The sequence below is a fragment of the Nerophis ophidion genome, linkage group LG16 (assembly GCF_033978795.1).
Source record: "Nerophis ophidion isolate RoL-2023_Sa linkage group LG16, RoL_Noph_v1.0, whole genome shotgun sequence".
Lineage (NCBI taxonomy): Eukaryota > Metazoa > Chordata > Actinopteri > Syngnathiformes > Syngnathidae > Nerophis > Nerophis ophidion.
In genome coordinates this window covers 32,858,848-32,877,184 of record NC_084626.1, presented here as the reverse complement: position 1 = coordinate 32,877,184, position 18,337 = coordinate 32,858,848, and the positions used below count along the sequence as shown (strand labels likewise).

Genomic DNA, 18,337 nt, shown 5'->3' with positions numbered 1-18,337 from the left:
TAATTAACTTAGAAATTCATAGCTGCAACACGTGCCAAAGTAGTTGGGAAATGGCATGTTCACCACTGTATTACGTCACCTTTTCTTTTAACAACATTCAATAAACGTTTGGGAACTGAGGAAACTGATTGTTGAAGCTTTGAAAGTGGAATTCGTTCCCATTCTTGTTTTATGTAGAGCTTCAGTCGTTCAACAGTCCGGGGTCTTGTTGTCGTATTTTACGCTTCATAATGCGCCACACATTTTAGATGGGAGACAGGTCTGGATTGCAGGCGGGCCAGGAAAGTACCCGCACTCTTTTTTTTACAAAGCCACGCTGTTGTAACACGTGCTGAATGTGGCTTGGCATTGTCTTGCTGAAATAAGCAGGGGCATCCATGAAAAAGGCAGCGCTTAAATGGCAGCATATGTTGTTCCAAAATCTGTATGTACCTTTCCGAATTAATGGTGCCTTCACAGATGTGTAAGTTACCCATGCCTTGAGCACTAATACACCCCTTTGAAATGAACGGGGCATTTTTCAAAGTTGCACAATTCCCACATTTTTCAACCTATTCAAACCATTCCAACATCAACACATTCCACTTATCATTAACATTCAAACTAAACACTTTCCCAAGTTCCAAACCAAATTTGGGTTTTCCTGGAAATTCAAACTCTTCAACATTCAAACCATTTCAGTGTTCAAACGATTGTGTGGTGTTTGGGTCTGTAGGACCCATTTTCATTTTTTATCAAAAGAAATTTGATACAGCTAATTAATTTTTCAAACTGAGACTCAGTGACTTTGGCTCACTTTCTGTGAAGAACATATATCAGAATACATATTTAATGACCACACACCATACACCTCCCCCCCTACACATTTCTATTACATATAAGATGTCTGGGTAATAGAAGTGTGGAAATTGATGTTCTGTGTAACACACACACGCACACACACACACACACACACACACACACACACACACACACACACACCAGGCCTTCACAGGAAGGAGGACAGAGTGTAGGTACATAGAACATCGAAAATGTGTGAGAAAATGAGAGCAGACAGTGTTGGCAAAGAATGTTGCAACTGGCAGATAATTTTTCTGTGCAACGTGAACAGATGTTTATGGAGATAAGGTAAACATCTGTTTAGTATTTTAACATAAAAGTGTTTGATTGTGAGGCTTTAAAAGCCACAAAATGCAACGGGTCCATCAGACCTACAAACTCTGGCTGAGTAACAACAATATGAACATTACACAAGGGTTGTAGTCGTAATGATTTGTGCAGTCCTTTGAGACATTTGTGATTTGGGGCTATATAAATAAACATTGATTGATTGATTAAACCATTTCTACACTCAGCCGACGTTCCATTAGCATTTCAGTTCAGCGTCATCTCTTCAACATTCAAACTGTTCTTACATTCTGTGAAAGTATTTCGACGGACCAATGTGACCACAACACTTTGAGACGTGGGTTTTTAACAGGAGAGTTTTTTAATTTTTTCCGTGTGCTGTCGTTTTCAAAGTTTCTTTTTTGCTTTTCAGCCCTCTCGTTCTTTCAGTCCTCCGTTGCTTTTCAGCTTTCTCGTTCCTTCAGTCCTTTGTTTCTCCACCTCTCTCCCGCTGCTAATAAAGGAACAGGTGATTAGATAACTCGTTCCAGCTGAGATATCCACTCACCTGTTGGCTGCTTCACACCCCGCCCGCAGGGAACGCGCGGACCACGCCCCTCTCCACACATTCATACTACATTCTGTGAGCATTTCCGTTCAACCTCAGCATCGGAGAATTCACATGCAATTCCTTCAAGAATTGCCTCTTCTAGTTGCAAATACAATAGAATAAGACTATAATTAAGTAAAAACAAAATATAGATATTAGAGAGCACAGTTATTATCAGCTCAATGTTCAATGGTTCGTACAAAAAAAGAGGTTTTATTGTTGAACAAATTCAAAGTTATGACTGCATGAACACATGCAAAAGTACTACAAAAATGGTACCGTTGCATTATGATTGAGTCCCAATTTTGTTATCTGGGTTCCCGGTATAAAATGGACATTTTGTCTCTCCCAGGTTTTTGTCAGCATGGGCTGTTTTAAAACATGCGGCACGCTCCTTCCGAATGTTGTCTATTGATCTGCGGACAGATGGATCAGTGGGTTTCTGAAGCTGTTTAATTATTCACAGTGGCACGTCATCTTTCATGCCAAGTTCTGTTTCAGAGGACCGAAATAAACCTGCCACTCCCGGTGTCCATCTTTCATGCGGCCATCAGCTTGCAGCCTCATTAGCTCCACAGCGCAGGTGAGGTGGGGGGTGCATGGGCAAAAAAAAAAAAAAAAAAAAAAAAAGAAGGTTTTTCACATTCCCCTTCTGTATCGCTGTGATTTACGGACAATCATTTGATCTCATATCAGCCAATATCACAACGGGGTTCTCTTGCAATCAATAATTGTGTGAATGCTCCAAAGTATTCACACATATGGTTTTCTGCAACAAAATTCATCTATTTAAAGTAATTGTGTGAATTCTCCGAATTCTTCTTTTTCTTCTTCTACCTTCAACATTTTTCATCCGATTCAAACCTTTCCAACTTCAAACTGTTCTGCCTATTCGGTAATCGCTGGCTTTTTCTTGACATATTCCAAAAATTCCCGGATTTCCCAGAATTCGAGTTTTTTTGGGACATATTTCCCATTCAAAATGATTTGGCCATTTTTCAAACGTCCGCCATTTCCACATGTTCAACCTATTTAAGCCATTCTAACGTCAACATATTCTACCATTCTGGAAATTCACACGTCCCTTTTTCCAAGTTTAAAAAAATTCCAGGATTTTCCAGAATTACAGGTTCTTCCGGGACATTTGTCCATTCAAAATGGATAAGCCATTTTTCAAACATCCACCATTTACACATTTTCAACCTATTTAAGCCATTCTACTGTCAACGTATTCTACCATTCTGGAAATTCAAACCACTCCTTTTTTAAGTTCAAACAAATTCCAGGATTTTCCAGAATTCCAGGTTCTTCTGGGACATTTTCCTCATTCAAAATTAATTGGCCATTTTTTAATCTCCTGCCATTTCCACATTTTCAACCTATTTAAGCCATTCAACCGTCAACATATTCTACCATTTTGGAAATTCACACGTCCCTTTTCCCAAGTTAAAAAAAATTCCAGGATTTTCCAGAATTCCAGGTTCTTCAGGGACATTTTTTCCATTCAAAATGAATTGGCCATTTTTCAAACGTCCAACATTTTCATATTTTCAACTTATTTAAGCCATTCGAACGTCAACATATTCCACCATTCTGGAAATTCAAACTTTCCTTTTTGCAAGTTCAAAAAAATTTCCAGGATTTTCCAGTATTCCAGGTTCTTCTGGGGCATTTTTCCCATTCAAAATGAATTGGCCATTTTTCAAACGTCCACCACTTTCATATTTTCAACCTATTTAAGCCATTCGAACGTCAACATATTCAACCATTCTGGAAATTCAAACTTCCGATTTACCAAGTTCAAAAAAATTCCAGGATTTTCCAGAATTCCAGGTTCTTCTGGGACATATTTCCATTCAAAATGGATTAGCCATTTTTCAAACGTCCGCCATTTCCACATTATCAACCTATTTAAGCCATTCTAACGTCAACATATTCTACCATGCTGGAAATTCAAGCTTTCCTTTTTCCAAGTTCAGAAAAATTCCAGGATTTTCCAGATTTCCAGGTTCTTCCGGGACATTTTTCCCATTCAAAATGAATTGGCCATTTTTCAAACGTCCACCATTTTCACATTTTCAACCTATTTAAGCCGTTCTACCGTCAACATATTCTACCATTCTGGAAATTCAAACTTTCCTTTTTCCAAGTAAAAAAAAAATTCCAGGATTTTCCAGAATTCCAGGTTCTTCTGGGGCATTTTTCCCATTCAAAATGAATTGGTCATTTTTCAAACGTGCATCATTTCCACATTTTCAACCTATTTAAGCCATTCTAACCTCAACATATTCTACCATTCTGGAAGTTCAAACCACTCCTTTTTTAAGTTCAAACAAATTCCAGGATTTTCCATAATTCCAGGCTCTTCTGGGACATTTTTCTCATTCAAAATTAATTGGCCATTTTTCAATCTCCTGCCATTTCCACATTTTCAACCTATTTAAGCCATTCTACCGTCAACATATTCTACCATTTTGGAAATTCAAACTTCCCTTTTTCTAAGTTAAAAACAATTCCAAGATTTTCCAGAATTTCAGGTTCTCCCGAGACATTTTTCCCATTCAAAATGAATTGGCCATTTTTCAAACGTCCACCATTTTCATATTTTCAACCTATTTAAGCCATTCGAACGTCAACATATTCTACCATTGTGGAAATTCAAACCACCCCTTTTTTAAGTTCAAATAAATTCCAGGATTTTCCAGAATTCCGGGTTCTTCTGGGACATTTTTCTCATTCAAAATTAATTGGCCATTTTTCAATCTCCTGCCATTTCCACATTTTCAACCTATTTGAGCCATTCTAACCTCAACATATTCTACCATTCTGGAAATTCAAACTTTCCTTTTTCCAAGTTCAAAAAAATTCCAGGATTTTCCAGAATTCCAGGTTCTTCTGGGGCATTTTTCCATTCAAAATTAATTGTCCATTTTTCAAACTTCCACCATTTTCACATTTTTCAACCTATTTAAACCTTTCTACCATCAACATATTCCACCATTCTGGAAATTCAAACTCCCCTTTTTCCAAGTTCCAAAAAATTCCGCGATTTTCCAGAATTTCCAGGTTCTTCCGGGGAATTTTTCCCATTCAAGATGAATTGGCAATTTTTCAAACTTCCACCATTTCCACATTTTTCAACCTATTCAAACCATTCTACCGTCAACATATTCCACCATTCTGGAAATTCAAACTTCCCTCTTTCCAAGTTCCAAAAAATTCCAGGATTTCCCAGGATTTCCCAGAATTCCTGGTTTTCAAAAGCCCTATATTCACCCTTTTTTCTGAAGACTACTCATTCCACATTTTTCATCGCATTTGAACCGTTTCGCTGTTTTTGAACAGGAAAAAATACCCGGTTGTCCCGAAATTCCAGGAATTCCGTAATACCATTTTTCAATTCAACAAGTTACTACTTCAACATTTCTCGACCGATTTCAAAAATTTCAACACCAAGCATTTTCATTCAGACAATTCAAGTATTTATTTTACCATTTTCAAAAAAAATCTTGCTTTCCCAAAATTCCCATTTTTTTTCTGAAATTCCCATTGAAATCAATGGGAAATACTTCAAAGTTCCACACCTTCCATATTTTTCATCTGATTCAAACTGTTCCAACTTCAAAATATTTAGCCTGTTCAGGAATTGTGTGCTCTACTTTAAAAATTCTTAAAAGAAAATCCTGGATTTCCCATAATTCCTTTTTTTGTGCATTTTCCACATTCAAAATGAATTGGCCATTTTTTATAACTTCTACAATTCCCACATTTTTCAAACCATTCCACTTTCAACACACTAGAAGTTCAAACTACACTTTTTCCAAATTCAAAAAAATTCCAGATTTTCCCAAAATTCCCTAATATCTTTTACCACTTCTTTATTGTCCCATTTAAACAACTGCAACACCAAGTAATTCAGCTCATTCAGTACATGCATGCTCCTAATGATTTTCAAAAAATCCCGCTTTTCCCCAAATTCCCAAATTTCCAGGAAGTTCCCATTGAAATGAATGGGACATTTTTCCAAGTTGTGTCATGGCGCACGCGCAGTCTGCTTCTCCCTCCTCTGCGGGACCACCCGGAGGATCCGCTTACAGCACGCTCGGACACGCCCCCGCTCACGCTGAGCGAAGCACGCCCACGCAGCTACAAGTCTGCCCACCATCGGTCAATCTGCACACCTGTGACTAATGAGGGCGAGCTGAGTAAAGGGACCAGTGGACCCAAGGATCGGCACGGGAAGTTAGTTCTCAAATGGTATACCGTAAGGATTATGCTTTCTCTCTCTCTGCGCTTTTCCCTCGTGTCTGACATCCTTGTTTGTTCTCCTGTGTTTTCGCAGTGTTTTCCCTTCCGTTGCCCTGGATTTGGACTGCCTCCTTAGTTTCCCGACTCCTCGCTCGCCCCCGGACTCTGACGTCTCTCTCTGCCCCACGCACCCCTCGCGGATCTTGGACTCCTTTTGCCTTGCCCTCTTTGGTTTTTGTCTGCTTCCTCATTCAAACATTTACGGTAACACTTAACAGCTAAAATACTTCACATAGTCTTACACCATATACACTCTTGAGTTTTTGTCGCACTCCATTTCCTTAGTTTATTTAGTAGTATTGTTTGGTATTATTTTATATACATTGACTATATATACAACAAATTGTACTTTACCCCCCTCTGGTGTCAGTCTGCCGTCAGTCTGCCGTCACCCCCTCTGCAATACCATGACAGTAAGTTCCCGCCAAATTATATATAAGGACCTTATATATAATATTATATATATAAACCTTATATTTTTTCTTTTGCTCGTCCCCCAGTGACTTTAGCTCCGCCCCCAGTGACTGTTTTACATATGTAGGTAAAACTTTCGAGATAGGTATCATAAATGCCAAATATTTTACAATATTACATATTTATAAATCCTTAGCGACCTTTCTTTCTGTAGAAAAACTGCCTATTTTTGGAAACAAATTAATTAATTATTTCTAATCGATTGTATACAGTATATGTTTGCAAACTGAAAATTTGTTGGACAGAAGGTAAAAATAAAACGATTTAAAGCAAAAAGTGATTTTTTTTTAATCACTGTAATAGTTGTTTCTAGATTCATACAACAATTCTGCAAATGAGAATTCAATGAGGTGAAATAGGTAAAGAAGATTATACAAAACCCAAAACCAGTGAAGTTGGCATGTTGTGTAAATCATAAATAAAAACAGAATACAATGATTTGCAAATCCTTTTCAACCTATATTCAACTGAATAGACTGCAAAGACGAGATACCTAATTTTTTGAACTGGAAAACTTTCTAATTTTTTCCAAATATTCGCTCATTTGGTATTTGATGCCTGCAACATGTTTAAAAAAAGCTGGCACAAGTGGCAAAAAAGACTGAGAAAGTTTAGGAATGCTCATCGCACAGTTATTTGAAATACCCCACAAGTGAACAGGCTAATTAGGAGCAGGTGGGTGCCATGATTGATATAAAAGCAGCTTCTCTAAAACGCTCGGTCATTCACAAACAAGGATGGGGTGGGGGTCACCACTTTGTGAACAAATAAATGCCTGAGCAAACTGTCAAACAGTTTAAGAACATTTCTCAATGAGCTATTGCAAGGCATTTAGGCATTTCACCATCTATGCGCCGTAATATCATCAAAAGGTTCAGAGAATCTGGAGAAATCACTGCACGTAAGCGATGATATTACAGACCTTCGATCCCTCTGGCGGTACTGCATCAGGGGGTAAAGGATATCCCCGCATGGGCTCAGGAACACTTAAGAAAACCGCTGTCAGTAACTACAGTTCGTCGCTACATCTGTAAGTGCAAGTTAAAACTCTACAATGCAAAGCGAAAGCAATTTATCAACAACACCCGGAAGCCTAAAATATCACAACAAGTGATATTTTAACTGAGTGTTGTTAAAAGGAAATGCTTTGTGACACAGTGGTAAAAATGCCCCTATGACAACTTGTTTGCAATGTGTTGCTGCCATTAAATTCTAAGTTTATGATTATTTGCAAAAAAAAAAGGTTTCATAGTTTGAACATTAAATATTTTGTCTTTGCAAAATATAAGTTGAAAGGGGTTTGAAAATAATTGTATTCTGTTTGTATTTATGAATAATACAACGTGCTAACTTCACTGGTTTTGGGTTTGGTAAATCCTTATTCTCTACTTTGGTTATTTTTCCTGATTGCTTCAGGAAAAAGTCGAGACTGTGACCTCATCCCCGCTCTTCCATGCCAGATCCCCATCAGAAATATTAATGTACCTCAAAAAGTATCCTAGGATGGATGAAAAAAAAACAATAAATACATTTTTCATTACCTCACTCACCATATTCCCTGACAACTTTACGAGGTAAAAGCTCAACAGGTCAGACGGTTTTAGGAGTTTGCCGTCCTGATCGATAATTTTGCTCGGTGTAATTATCTCACCAAAGCGCTCATTAATTAGACTTTCAAGGCTCATTTCTTGGGCCGCAGATGTCCTTTCTGTGGGAGCAACCAGAGGGGGCGAGGAGGTGAGGCCTGATTAATACTCTGTCCCTTCGTCTAAGGTTGGCTGCCATTCATGGGGACCACGATGGAAGCGCTCTGTCATACGAGACGTCAGCACGCGGGAGATAAATGAGCTGTTTGTTGGCCGAATCGATAAGTTCCCTTTTATGAGTCAAGTTTAGAGAGTGTGGAATATTCCACCCTTCTTCCTATCTGACTTTTCCTCACAACATCCTGTGCAGACTTCTACCAACACAGGATACAGGACTTTTCATTCTGCATGGCAACCTTTCCCCATCTCAAAAGTGAGACCACTACGCTGCTCAGTTATGGTTCATAACAGTTTGTATTAGGGGTGTGGGAAAAAAAATCGATTCGAATATGTTGTGCGATTCAGAATCGATTCTCATTTTTTTTAAATCGTTGTTTTTTTTTTTTTGTTAGTTTTTTATCAATATAACAAACCACTACACAGCAACACCATAACAATGCAATCTAATTCCAAAACCAAACCTGACCCAGCAACACTCAGAACTGCAACAAACAGAGCAATTGAGAAGACACAAACACGACACAGATCAAACCAAAAGTAGTGAAACAAAAATGAATATTATCAACTACAGTATCAATATTAATTATAATTTCAGCATAGCAGTGATTAAAAATCCCTCATTGACATTATCATTAGACATTTATAAAAATAATAAAAAATAACAATATTGTCACAGTGGCTTACACTTGCATCGCATCTCATAACCTTGACAACACACTGTGTCCAATGTTTTCACAAAGATAAAATAAGTCATAATTTTGGTTCGTTTAATAGTTAAAACAAATTTACATTATTGCAATCAGTTGATGAAACATTGTACTTTACAATTATAAAAGCTTCTTTTTTTTAAAATCTACTACTCTGCTTGCATGTCAACAGACGGGGTAGATCCTGTTAAAATCCTATGTATTGAATGAATACAGAATCGTTTTGAATCGGAAAAATATCGTTTCTGAATCGAGAATCGAATCGAAAAAATCAATATATTATCGAATTGTGACCTCAAGAATCGATATTGAATCAAATCGTAGGACACCCAAAGATCCACAGCCCTAGTTTGTATCCTTGATGGTCGTCACTATAGTCGAGCACTTGAGCCAATATTGATGGACGTTTCTTCGCCCGTTTTAGTCTTACTCTATGGACAAAAACAGACTATGTTTCAATTTCAGTAAAACAAAAGTAATACTGTTTGGTAACAGTAGAGGGGCAGCACGGTGGTACAGGGGCTGGTGCATGTGCCTCACAATACGAAGGTCCGGAGTAGTCCTGAGTTCAATCACGGGCTCGGGATCTTTCTTTGTGGAGTTTGCATGTTCGCCCCAGTGCACACCTTGAGACCTCCGATTTCGGGAGGTGGGGGGCGTGGTCGGGGTGGGGCAGAGGCGTGGTTTGGGGGTGTGGTTAAGAGGGGAGGGATAGATTTACAGCCAATTCACCAACTCGAGTATTTCATATATATATGAAATACTTGACTTTCAGTGAATTTTAGCTATACATATTTATTTTATTATATATATAAATAAAATAAATAGTTGAATTTCAGACGCCACCTATGAAATACACAGTAATAAAAACACAGTTTTTCTACTAACTGTACTGTGCTTGCTGGTTACTAAAAAAAACAAAAACACTTACCTTTCACTATTTGAGTAACGTCGCTTCCGAGTTTCCAGAAGATGGCGCCAGTATGTACTTTGCCCTGCCATCTCTCGCTGCCAGCTCTGTTTGTTTTTGTGTTGTTTGCGTCTATTTTCGTCTCTGTCAGCTCGCTGCTTGTGTATGACCGCCAAACACTGTTGGATCTTTGCCCCTTTCCCACTGATATGATCAACTTTGACGTTGGTTTTTCGACGTTCCAGTCAGCTTTTTCACCTAGCTGGATTCCTGCCTTCCTTTCCTGCCTCGTGGCTCCTCTCCCCCGCCACCTGCTGGCTGTGTGTCGGGCCCCACCTGGATTAGCTGCGCCCCTGGACGTGCTGGCCCCCGCAACGTTCGGTCTTGTGAACGCAAGATCTTTGACAAACAAAACGTTTATCCTGAAAGATATTTTCACTTCCCACGGACTTGACTTCCTCTGTGTGACGGAAACATGGCTGAGAGCCGGTGAGTCCGCCCCTCTTAATGAACTTCTGCCTCCGAAGTGTTCCTACTTTAATTCTCCGCGGTCGTCCGGCCGAAAAGGAGGAGGATTAGCAGTCATTTTTAAAAATGACTTTAAATACCGTCAGAACCGCCTGCGATCCTCCTTTTCAAGCTTTGAACAGTGCATGTTTGAGCTGGAGGGGGCGTGGCCTCCAGCTCCGGCTAAATTTCGGGAGAAAATTTCTTCAGGGAGGGTTTCGGGAGAGGCGCTGAATTTCGGGAGTCTCCCGGAAAATCCGGGAGGGTTGGCAAGTTCGCCCCAGTGACTGCGTGGTTTCCCTCCGCGTACTCCGGCTTCCTCCCACCTCCCAAGACATCCACCTGGGGAAAGGTTGATTGGCAACACTAAATTGGCCCTAGTGTGTGAATGTGAGTGTGAATGTTGTCTGTCTGTCTGTGTTAGCCCTGCTATGAGGTGGCGACTTGTCCAGGGTGTAAACCGCCTTCCACCCATGTGCAGCTGAGATAGGCTCCAGCGACCCCCCGCAACTCCAAAAGGGACAAGCGGTAGAAAATGGATAGACGGATAGCTCATTTTGAATTTGATGCCTGCAGCGTGTTTAAAAAAAACAAGCACAACTGGCAAACAAGACTGAGAAAGATGAGGAATGCTATTTAAACACTTATTTACATCCCGCAAGTGAACAGGCTAATTGGGAACATGTGGGTGCCATAATTGGGTATAAAAGCAGCTTCCGTGAAATGCTCAGTCACTCACAAACAAGGACGGGGCGAGGGTCACCACTTTGTCGGGCGCGTAACAGCTTACTTACGGAACAAATTACAATATCGCATACACTAATGTAAAGCATATCACCTAGGAACTCCAAAATTATTATTAGCTCAGTTTTGACCAAAATTTAGTTACTGGGTTTGGTCTTTGGACGGGAGATATGCGGTCCTTTCCAAGGTTTCTCATAGTCATTGTCATCGACGTCCCACTGGGGTGAGTTTTTCCTTGCCCTTATGTGGGCTCTGTACCGCGGATGTCGTTGTGGCTTGTGTAGCCCTTTGAGACACTTGTGATTTAGGGCTATATATATATAAACATTGATTGATTGATTGATTGATTGATTGATTGATAATCCGATGCGCCCTACGGTCCAGAAATTACGGTACTTTTGGGCATCACAACTTTTGTTATAAAACACTAAACTTCACAATACTAGTAGTACAGTAAAGCTAACAATATGTTAGAATTTCCAATATCAATATCCATCCAGCCATTTTCTACCGCTAGTCCCGTTCGAGCCTATCTCAGCTGCATTCGGGCGGAAGGCGGGGGTACATCCTGGATAAGTCGCCACCTCATCGCAGGGCTAATCTCTATATCACTTTTATTTTTTATTTTTTTCCATAAATCTTACCAAGACCATTTTGAATGGGTTCAGTGGCAGATTTATTTGCTCATTACAAGCAAAAAAACTGTTTTTTTTGTTTGTTTTTTACTCTGTATAATAGGGGCATTTTTTCCAGTGTTGATGCCAGTTCACGTCCTCAACGCCCTTCAGCAAAAATGACTCCAAAACCGAATCCTGATGTGCATTGCCATCGCTCTCTAATGCATGCCTTGATTGACTTCCAAAGGAATAAAACATATTTTGCACAATATTCATATTATAGAAGGCTTTTATCAATATGATGTTGCTATTATGGTAGTTTTTATTTATTTATGCAATTCTTTATTCGCTCAATGATTCACTATTAGGTCTAAAATCCACTTTCTTCTTAGATAATTTAAGATGAATAAAAACCAGATGAAATGCTCATAGACCAAACCTGCACTCTGATGCCATCTGCTGTCTGTAATTGTAAGGCAAAGCTTGATTTTATTCTTAAACATTCCCTGCAGTGAATTTTGGTTAATAACGTGTTTATTTTTATTTTTATTATTATTACTATTTATCACTGTATAGTTTGTTTTCACTCCTGTATAATTGTGTGTCCCTGAAATAAAATGTTGTCTGAATCAACCTTTGCAAAACATTGGAAGTGCAAGGCCAGTCCTTCTCCCAATAGTTGTGCAAAAATACTGCAGCCTTCTGGAATAAAAAAACAAAAAAAAACAAAAAAAAAACACCAATGGCTCAAGTAGAGGTGCAGAAAATGCCACAATATGTCTTATAGGTGGAGGGAAGGCCAAAGGAGGCGAAGCAGGATAGTGAGCATGCAGCTGCAAACATTATGACATATTATTGTCCATGCATATTCAATATTTAGTCATGTTGGAAAGATGTGTTAATGAAGGAAAGTGCACTAAAAAGACTGTGAGCAATTTTCAAATTTTAAATTGTTTTATCAGGATGGCAGAAGGCTGCATGAACATAAGGGGACATACAATACATTAATGTCCAATAAATGATAATATTTTTTATTTTTTTTACCAGTCATATTTTCTATTCCTTATTTTTCCCAAATATTTTTCACCAGTTCTCCACTGGAATGAACCATTGGTGTTCCTTTTCTGTCCACGAGGGGGCAAACACTGACTATTATTTGCATACACAGTGACTTATAAGACATGAGCTACTCCATATAGATTTAAATGATGCAGGAAAACATTACAGTGTGACCAAATATATATGAGCATTATATACCATCTTTAATTGTTTGTATTAAATGCTAAAAAAAAATATATATATATATATGCTGCACCGAAGCAATTTTTCTGTGGAATATTGAAAAATTATGCAAACCGCTCGTTATAAAAACATAATATACAAAAAATATACATTATAATTAATGTGCTTAAGGCCACAACTATACATTTGTTGTCATATATGAACTAAAACAGTGATTCTGTGATACGTGTATGCCAAATGATCCCTTAATCAAATATTCAAACACAGTATTACCGTTCAAACTGTGTGTCATGTGACAAATGGTCAAAAATATTAAATATATTTGTTAAATAAAACCTCTGCCTTGTTTTTAATGATTACTTGGGCCTATTACGCGCTAGTATTTCAATGTTGGTCATTGGATAGATGATGGATAGATAGATAGATGGATGGATGGATGGATGGATGGATAGATAGATAGATAGATAGATAGATAGATAGATAGATAGATAGATAGATAGATAGATAGATAGATAGATAGATAGATAGATAGATAGATAGATAGATAGATAGATAGATAGATAGATAGATAGATAGATAGATATCAATATATCAATGTTTATTTATATAGCCCTAAATCACAAGTGTCTCAAACGGCTACACAAACCACAACGACATCCTCGGTAGAGCCCACATAAGGGCATGATTCCTTCATGAGAGTTCCCTCAGGAAAATTTAAATTCCAGCAGCAGTGTCCAGAGTTGAGATCAAATTAAAAAAGTAAAATGTAAATAAGGGGGGTATAAATGGAAATAAAATAGAAAAATATGACAATAAGAATAATAAATACAACGCAACAATAAGAATACAAATATAACAGTACAAATAAGAATATAACAAGAGAAACTAGAAAGTACTGACCATGTTATGAACATTTTTGCACTGTTATTGCACTAGACATTAGACTTAGACTTAGACTTAGACTTAGACTTAGACTTAGACTTAGACTTAGACTTCATTTTTATTAGGGACCGAATGTCCCTTTGGGACAGAGGACCCTATTGAATTTCTAAGGTTTTATTATTCCGCCGCCTCTTCGAGCTGTAATTTGACCCCCTTAACATGTTTCAAAACTCACCAAATTCTACACACACATCTGGACTGGCAAAAATTGCTATTTAATATAAAAAAACAAACCCCAAAACTCAAAATTGCGCTCTAGCGCCCCCTAGGAAAACACACAGACAAAACTGCTTGTAACTTCCGTTAGGAATGTCGTACAGACATGAAACAAAAACCTCTATGTAGGTCTCACTTAGACCTAGATTTCATAAACTCACTTTCTTCAGCAAAAATAACCAGGAAGTTGGCAAAAACCACCTCCAAAACAAAACTTTCCTAAAAAATGTCATTTTTGCCTCTTTGAGCTGTAATTTGACCCCATTAAAATGCTTTAAAACTCACCAAACTGGACACACATATCAAGACTGGCTAAAATTGCGATCTATTAAAAAAATAAAACCCATCCATCCATCCATTTTCTACCGCTTATTCCCTTTCGGGGTCGCGGGGGGCGCTGGCGCCTATCTCAGCTACAATAAAACTCTAAATTGCGCTCTAGCGCCCCCTAAGAATAAAACACGGACAAAACTGCTCCTAGGAAGAAAACGCAGACAAAACTGCTTGTAACTTTCGGTAGGAATGTCGGAGAGACATGAAACAAAACCCTTATGTAGGTCTCACTTAGACCTGTATTTTAATTATTGACATCCTTCAGCAAAAATCAACAAGAAGTTGACGATTACCCCTTCAAAACAAAGGTTTTGTAAAAACCCGTCACCTTTTTTCAAACATTATGGGTGACAGAAAGATGCACCAGTGTGACCCCAGGATGCAGGGAAGGTAGGTAACGTGAAGGTAAAGATATGTCGAATGGGTAAAGGCAGGAAACACCAGCAAAAGTCGGTCCCGTCCATCGCTGCTTGCAACTTTAATTGTCAATGAAATTTGAACTTTACAGTACAGGTAAGAACAAACGTTTGTTGCATTAGCTCATGGTAGTGCAGGATAAAAGAGCAATAAGGTACAGATGTAAATACATAGATGGATAAATGTATTGCACTTTTGCATTTGCATCCACTTTTATGGATGTTTATTGTATTGTCTTTATATTCCAGCCAGTTAATCCATTTTGGGGGGGGAATTGAGGGGATTATTATGATGCGTTCAAGAAATTGCACTGTTTTGTGTTGCAGTTTATTTTAGTGATGGTACTTGGGGGAGCCAAGTGTTTTCTGAGGTAGGACTTGGTGAAAAAGGTTGGAGAACCATTGAACGAGAATAAAAAAGTGCTGCATTTAACTATATTTAATATTTTGTTCAAAAAAACTTTTTTTTTTTTCCTCCTCAAAAGCCAGCGGGAGTTTCCGCCTCGGAAATTAATTTTCCACCCCGATACACAAACTTGGCCGTTTCATCCTCTTTTCCGTGCTTTCCCCCCCTGCTTGAGGCAGGAAGCGAACACAGGAGGTTTTGTCCTCCTCTGAGGTGGAGGGTTAGACCCCCCCCCCAACCACGCATCCCCATCAGGTCCCCCCACCTCTCTCCCTTCACACACCGCTCCTCCCGGCAAGTCAACTTGATGTCAGGAGATGAGACGGGAAACAGGTGTCACCCATGACCTTCAGTGTTCAAACACCACAGGCCTCGCCATGAGGAGGAGTGGGGGGGCTCCACCAATGGCAGGGTTGCCTATGGCCTTCTTGCAAGCTACTTTAACAAGTCCTCTCCTTTGCTCCTTAGCAACCTTGACTAATATTAAATAACCTCCCACTCCCCAGTTTGTCACCGGAGATTATTCCTGTCACATCTGATTATGTGTTTACACACTTCAATGGCAAGTTACTCGACATTTGTCCCCTCGCCAACATGACAACAAAGAAGGCAACACAAAGTAATAACCTCTAAAGCCCGGCCCGTGGCTTATGTGAAGCCGGAGACGTCCACTGCTGGGATTTATGTGACCGTGTCCTCGGTGTGTCTGTCAGCACCTTCTCTATCACCCACTTGGTTTCCCTCATTAGAGGACAGATGGATTCTGCAGATTATTGTGGTTGAATAAAGTACTTTCTGTTAGCATGTAATTGGGAGAAGTTGATGCTTGGCTGAGACATGCTCAGCGGGTGACCAAAGTTATATTAATAAATACGATAATGGAAATAATAATAAAAAAATTAAAAAAGTGCTTGTTTTGTGGTGGTCAGAGAGACCGTACACGCAAATTGCCAGCCATGTTTCCTCCAGTCTACCCCAGGGCAGACGATGCTACTAATGTACAAATGCTTATTTATTATTTTTTCAATCAATTTTTTGAATCTTTTTATGATGTTGCCCCTGTTTTAATTTAATTGTTGTTTTAATTGACCTATGTTTTGTACGGCGCTTTGTGATTCCTGTCTGTGAAAAGCGCTTCCTAAACCAAATGTACCTACGTACGTACCGTACTTACCTCTATATTATCCATCCATCCATCCATCCATCATCTTCCGCTTATCCGAGGTCGGGTCGCGGGGGCAGCAGCCTAAGCAGGGAAGCCCAGACTTCCCTCTCCCCAGCCACTTCGTCTAGCTCTTCCCGGGGGATCCCGAGGCGTTCCCAGGCCAGCCGGGAGACATAGTCTTCCCAACGTGTCCTGGGTCTTCCCCGAGGCCTCCTACCGGTTGGACGTGCCCTAAACACCTCCCTCGGGAGGCGTTCGGGTGGCATCCTGACCAGATACCCGAACCACCTCATCTGGCTCCTCTCGATGTGGAAGAGCAGCGGCTTTACTTTGAGTTCCTCCCGGATGGCAGAGCTTCTCACCCTATCTCTAAGGGAGAGCCCCGCCACACGGCGGAGGAAACTCATTTCGGCCGCTTGTACCCGTGATCTTATCCTTTCGGTCATGACCCAAAGCTCATGACCATAGGTGAGGATGGGAACGTAGATCGACCGGTAAATTGAGAGCTTTGCCTTCCGGCTCAGCTCCTTCTTCACCACAACGGATCGGTACAACGTCCGCATTACTGAAGACGCCGCACCGATCCGCCTGTCGATCTCACGATCCACTCTTCTCCCACTCGTGAACAAGACTCCTAGGTACTTGAACTCCTCCACTTGGGGCAGGGTCTCCTCCCCAACCTGGAGATGGCACTCCGCCCTTTTCCGGGAGAGAACCATGGACTCGGATTTGGAGGTGCTGATTCTCATTCCGGCCGCTTCACACTCGGCTGCGAACCGATCCAGTGAGAGCTGAAGATCCCGGCCAAATGAAGCAAACAGGACCACATCGTCTGCAAAAAGCAGAGACCTAATCCCGCGGCCACCAAACCGGAACCCCTCAATGCCTTGACTGCGCCCAGAAATTCTGTCCATAAAAGTTATGAACAGAATCGGTGACAAAGGGCAACCTTGGCGGAGTCCAACCCTCACTGGAAACGTGTCCGACTTACTGCCGGCAATGCGGACCAAGCTCTGGCACTGATCGTACAGGGATCGGACTGCCATAATAAGACAGTCCGATACCCCATACTCTCTGAGCACTCCCCACAGGACTTCCCGAGGGACACGGTCGAATGCCTTCTCCAAGTCCACAAAGCACATGTAGACTGGTTGGGCAAACTCCCATGCACCCTCAAGAACCCTGCCGAGAGTATAGAGCTGGTCCACAGTTCCACGACCAGGACGAAAACCACACTGTTCCTCCTGAATCCGAGGTTCAACTATCCGGCGTAGCCTCCTCTCCAGTACACCTGAATAAACCTTACCGGGAAGGCTGAGGAGTGTGATCCCACGATAGTTGGAACACACCCTCCGGTCCCCCTTCTTAAAGAGAGGGACCACCACCCCGGTCTGCCAATCCAGAGGTACCGCCCCCGATGTCCACGCGATGCTGCAGAGTCTTGTCAACCAAGACAGCCCCACAGCATCCAGAGCTTTAAGGAACTCCGCGCGGATCTCATCCATCCCTGGGGCCTTGCCACCGAGGAGCTTTTTAACTACCTCAGCGACCTCAGCCCCAGAAATAGGATAGTCCACCACAGATTCCCCAGGCACTGCTTCCTCATAGGAAGACGTGTTGGTGGGATTGAGGAGGTCTTCAAAGTATTCCTTCCACCTATCCACAACATCCGCAGTTGAGGTCAGCAGAACACCATCCGCACCATACACGGTGTTGACAGTGCACTGCTTCCCCTTCCTGAGGCGGCGGATGGTGGTCCAGAATCGCTTCGAAGCCATCCGGAAGTCATTTTCCATGGCTTCCCCAAACTCTTCCCATGTCCGAGTTTTTGCCTCTGTGACTGCTGAAGCTGCACACCGCTTGGCCT

General features: G+C 40.6%; 1 long non-coding RNA gene across 2 annotated transcripts in view; it reads right to left on the bottom strand.

Moving 5' to 3' along the window:
• Positions 1-1,480: 1,480 nt before the first annotated feature.
• Positions 1,481-18,337, bottom strand: part of LOC133535681 (uncharacterized) — a 130,429-nt gene continuing 113,572 nt past the window's right edge. For both annotated transcript variants that reach the window (XR_009802291.1, XR_009802292.1), the window contains exon 5: positions 1,481-1,621. This is a non-coding gene — a long non-coding RNA (uncharacterized LOC133535681). The remainder of the gene's footprint in view (positions 1,622-18,337) is intronic.